Here is a 6,000-nt window from a genome sequence, read left to right as displayed (position 1 = left end):
CATTTTTCAAGAACATAACTACGATGTTAAGTGAGAAGTTACTGTATTTAGGATAGTTTGAGGAATTGGCAACTTCAAATCCACCAGAGATTCTTTTTCTATTAAATAGGAACATCAGGAATGATACACCCAATACAGAGCTTAAAAAGCAAAAAAGCCTTTTACTGTACAACAGGTCTTTGCAGGAAGCCCCCTCCCTTTCTGTCCAGTGGAGTGATAGTACTGATACAACGAAGATTACTTTCAATACCAAATGTAAAACTGAATTTGCACTTAGTAAATATCTGGGCTTCTTTGCTCAGATGAACTACACAAACAGTTTTACAACAGGATTCTACATGGTTTTTTTTACAAGGACAGATTACTGGCTAGCTTTGAAGTTTGTTTATTAGTACGTAATATGTCGCAGTTACTCAGTGAGCTGTGCCTTAGACCCCCATTTAGCCTCTCCCTAGTGCATCCCTCAGGTGACAGGCCTGGCTCCCAGTGCCTTACTTTGGGTAGAACCTACCACTCTTCACTTGGATCTCTGAGCTTCAGTCCTCCCCTCCCAGTTCCCAACCTTGTTACCCCAACAGACCCAATGGAGTTCAGCACTTGTGAGTCTTTTCCTCCAGCAGCCTAAGACAGTGTCTGACTAGTGACTCAAAAACAGCTTCTTCAGAACAAAGCATTTTTTTATTTTCATCCAAAAGTACATAGCACACAAAGGGTTAACACAAAGTCTCCTATATGCACATTCATTTCCCCTTTCCTACACCTTAATCTTTCCTTACAAACATTTGAGTTGCTCTGCCCAGCTAACGCCTCTCAGGCTGGGGGAAGCAGACTGTCTTGCTCACGGCATGCTTTCTCTGTCTCTGCATCTCCTGGCATACCTGTTCCCTCTCCCGGATGTGCCCTGGGTAGCCCCCTCCTTCCCAAGGCCATCATCAGGAAGGTTGAGGATCCTCTTTGATCCTTGGCTTAGCCTTGGGAAGATGGAGCCAGGTTGAGGATATTCCCCAATTAACAGCTTCTCTATTGATTTACCTCTGGCAGGCAGACAGGCAGGTTAAAACAAATAACCTGAGGGGCATATGATATTTATAAAAAAAAATAGTGCTGTACAACTCCCTCAGCCTCCATAATGCAACAGCAATTATTAAATGAATAGTATTACGTAAATGTCTGGAATCACCACTACGGATGGCAGAAAGAGACCAACAGATTGCTCCTTGGATTACAGGCGTAATGCTTTTTCTCCTTTTCCATTCTCCTCTTCTGTGCATGGAGAAGGTCTGATTCTGATCCACTTACATGGGGGAAATCAAGTGGAATCATTCAAGGAAGGGGAGGGTTTGAAGAAAACCATGCTGAACTTGAGCTGAAGCAGAACATCTGGGAGGAAATGTGTGACGTATGAGAGACCTGGGAAGCTTCAATGGGCTATTTATTATATTGAGATGGGCCAAATGCTGTGAGTGCCAGGGATTAGTCAAACTTAGGCATCTATTAATGTTTTATATGCCATTGTGAGCCACGGAATTTATATTAGCTCCAGGGAGGAGGGTTACAGAACTTTCTGCAGGAGCTGAAATCAATGGGGAGTAATTACTGAAAATCCTGAGACTGGTAAACAACACCAGAGAAGAGACATCCCTGGGGGAATTACATATACTGGCTCAGACTGGGTTCAAGTGGCCCAGCAGACAAAGATTTTGGGCTTGAAGGACCAGTCTGGGCTGGCCGAGGATCTCTCATTTATATCCAAAAACTGATATAAGATTGTAACCAAGAGGGCAACCCCCACCCCGCAAAGGTTGAAGGATTGAAGTGTGCCACGGTCTCAATGTGGAAAATGGGTGACGCCCAGCAAGCTTCGCATGTGTGATCATTGTTCTATACATTTTCTGTAATGCTTTTGTGCTAAAATAAATGTACTGTGCTTTGCAAAAGCTGGCTTGTTGTTAATAACCTATCATTGTCCCTGAGATAGTGAGAGGGCAAATAGCAGGTGCTGGACTAAGGTCAGACCTGCTGGGATAAGCACAGTGAATTGCAAAGGGACAGTAAACCTAAATCCCTGGTCTAAAGGGAAAGGGACATAGGCCCCTGCCCAGAGAGGTGATGACTGGAGACCTCACACCTAAAGGCAACATCCCTTGAGCAGACCAGAGGGGGAAAGAGGTGCAGTTAACCTCAAACTGAGACATGGTATCTTGAGAAGCAGTTGGAGATGCAACTCAAGAGGTTGGTTGGTGTGTGGCTCTCCCTTCCTCCGAGTGTTTTAGTTACTTACAAGTTAAAGCTTCTGACCCTGGAGGTGGAAAAGCTTTTACAAAAAAACCTAGGTGTTTTGAAAATTTTATCCTCAGTGACTTAAGGGTCTAAGTCTTTTTTGAAAATTGAACTTCAGCTCTGAAACTCAATTAGATGCTTTTCAAAATTTTACCCATTGCCATAAGACTTGTTGCCTGGAAACTCAGGTTAGTTTCCCAGAAAAAAATGCATTAAGTGGTTATAAAATAGCATTCAAAGTACACAAGAATCATAAGTAAGCCAACAGTTGATATACACTTTCCCAAGACGTTCCAAAGTAAGGTTTTAGAGCAATATTTAGACAAGGCATGAGAAAAAAGGAAGCAAAAATATTAGTTTTGATATGGCACTAAAGGAAAGCAAATAGCAAATTAATATACATTAGACGCTGCCCGAAAACTAAAAATATTTGACAATAGCGAAGTGCTAGATCTGCATACACTGGTTATGTTATTGCTGGTCAACTCAGGGCACTGTTTTGAAATTCCATCACTGTTTGCCTTGTATATACAAAGATCACTCAGATACTGCTTTATTAGTGAAGAATAAAGCAGAACAAACTTTAAATAGCCCAAGACCCAAATAATTAATATTGCCCTTTCAAGAACTTCCCTCTTCCCACACCTTTGTGCTGCATAATATTAAACTCTGTTCTTACCCTCCATGTCACTGTCAACCAATCCATCTGCAAGATCTCTTCCAGGGTCCTTCTCTCTGATTCCCAAAACAAGCTCTCTTCCTCTTCAGTTAGTCTCCCACCCTTCAACTTTCATATTGATAGCCCAGCCAGCCACTTCACCTCCTACCTCTTCATTTGACCTTAGTTAACTCAACTCACCAACGTACCCAACAAGGCTATTTCCTGGACTTTATCTCCACTAAGGAATGCTCATTCTGATCTCTTAATAGAGTTCCCCCTCTGACCATCAACTCATCTCCTTTAGCATTGCCTACTCCCCTCTTGTTCACCAGTCCATCTTTACCAGGATATCAGCTCCATTATCATCCCTTACTAATCTGCTCTCAGAACATTACTTCACAGCTGACTCCCTCAAATTCGCTCGCCAACAATGGATGAGTCATTTACTCCTCTCTCTAGTGCACTACTCACTCCAAATCTCAGACACTTAGCATGCTCCTAATTTAATGTCATGGTTTTTCCGCTTGCCTTCTCTCCATTTCCAATCTCTCCAATTGTTTCATTTACCCCAATTCCCGCCCAGTTTCTCAAGACCCTTGACCCTATGCCCCCTCCCATAACCACTATTTTCCCCTCACCAAAGCACCATGCTTTCCCCTCCCTCCACTCCTAATTTTTAAACACTACCGACTCCAGCCAACAATCGTATTTCCCAATTCTTCCCTGTACCTGTAAAGCTCACTGAACATGCTGTTTACAATCACTATCTCAACTTCCTTACCTAACGCTCACTCCTGATCTAATCCAGCTTCCACTTTTTCCATTCCACAGAAGATATCGTCACAAAGGCCACTAAGAACCTCTTCCTATTAAGTCTCAAGTCCATTTTCCTAACCTTTCCACTGATAGTATTAATTCCTCTTTCCCTCACATCCTCATCTCCTGGGTTTCTTTCTCTCTGGCTGCTTTTTCAGCCTCTCCTTTGGTGGCTGATCCTCCTCTCCATTGCCTTTCTCCATGGGAGATTGTGTGGTGCTGTCACTTATTTTTGGGCAACCTCATCCAATCACACAGTTCCCCATTACCTAGGCTATTATCTACACTGAGAAATCAAATCTTCTGCTCATCTGGTTTCCCCCCTCTCTTCTCTCTCAGATATTGCATACAAGGCAGTTTGTCAACAACTGAAGCTCAACATAGACAAAACTGAGGTGCTTTTTTTCCCTCTTGTATCTTCTCCACCATTCTCCATTATTATCAACACAAGTAGTTTTTCCATTGCGAAAGTCTGCAACCTAGAATGACCTTCAATTCCTCTCCCCATACACAGTTGCAAACAGATCTTGCCTTCTTCCCCAAAGTATCTAGAACCTGCTCTCTTCTTTTCTGCACCAATGCCATAATCACCCACCATGATATCTACAACTTCCTTTTCTCCAGTTATCTTGATCCCACCCACCAAAATCCATCCAGCATTATGCCTCTAAAGTCATCTTCCAGCACTCTGACCAGAGGAATCCTCTCTTTGAAACCTGTTGTTAGCTCATTGTCCTGTTAGCAGGGTCAAACTTGTTCTTTCAGAAGCCCTCCACACTAACTCTACCCTTATCTCCTATGCTGTGTCACAAACGATGCTATTCTTGACTCCTCTTTTCCTTCTGATGCCCCCTCCTCAGCATCTTTCTCTATACTTCTCCAGGTATGGAATGTCCTTCTAAAGCCATTTTGCCAACCCATTTTGCCAGCATACATACCATCAACCATCAACTTCCATTTAAATCCTTCCTGAATAATCACTTCTGCAATTTCTCCTACGAGTTAACATTACATATGTAAAAATAAATGCAGTTGTGCACTTGCCATTGTCAATACCAAGTAACCCTATGATTATGTTGTTGGAACCCATGTCCTCCCACAGTCCTGACCAGTCCTGTTGTTTTGTTTCCCCATCCACAGGGCAGGCTGGAAATTTTACTGTAAGCTGTTCCTGGCAGGGACCTCCTCTTTTATAGGTCACGATAAAGTTTGTGACACATTCCTGCATGATGGTAAAAAAAAACCCAAAACCTGAAATTACGGATCATGAGAGGCAGGAAAAACTCCTTTAATATCTCAATAAAAGGACATAAAACTCAACAATATTGTGCATCTATATTGGGTGGGGATTGGAAAAGAATGGAGACATGTTGATGGTCACCACATCAGACCATTGCATGGTCTTTAATACTGAATATGGGAAGCCACAAGTGAATTTAACAATTCAGTCATACAGCTAATAAGAGAGTGTACCTTTATTTTAACATGTGCACTGCACTCGTGCAGTAGATACAATGCCAGCAGTCTTCTTTCAGCACAGTCAAATGACTACCAATCAAGTTTTTAAATATTTAATCACATTTCTTGGTGGAAGCAGCATTTAGTGCAAAGAATAAAAACCATTTTTTCAGTCTCTGTTTCCATGTGTAGTGAGGCACACGTCCAACTATGTCCCAACTGGCTTTAAATGTAAGATGTTGTTCAACTATAGCAAGTTTAATCTGAAATTCACATGAAGCTGATTTTGTTTAAGTTTACACTACAGCAATAACAAATAAATAATGAATGACAGTGTTTTAAACAAGGCAGTAATGTAAAGAGAAAAACAGCTGTGTTCAGTGTTTGCCAGTTTGTTTTCTACTACATCTATCTCTTTAAGAAAGTCTACATAAAAACATTCCGAATCAAAAGAGTTACACTCCCCATCCTCTTTTCACAATGTCAATATACGAGGAAAAATTTCATATGTATTGATCAGCTTTCAAAACAATGCTTCCTCCCACCTCCCCATCACCCATCAATTTAAGACTCCTCTCCCTCATTGAACATTCCAGGGACTGATTTCACAGCATCTTTCCACTTTCAAACAGCTCTAATTCCATGTATCTATGCAAAACAAAGCAAGTCTTGGTGCTACAAACCTATCAAGTGTATTAGATCATGTTCTAATCCACAAGCCTGTGGAGGATGGGGGGTGTACGTGTCTAGAACCACTCCAAACACCAGGACATGGGCTATCAAAC

The sequence above is a fragment of the Eretmochelys imbricata genome, chromosome 1 (genome assembly GCF_965152235.1).
Source record: "Eretmochelys imbricata isolate rEreImb1 chromosome 1, rEreImb1.hap1, whole genome shotgun sequence".
NCBI lineage: Eukaryota > Metazoa > Chordata > Testudines > Cheloniidae > Eretmochelys > Eretmochelys imbricata.
The sequence above is the reverse complement of the archived record's forward strand: the minus strand, read 5'-3'. Positions refer to the sequence as shown.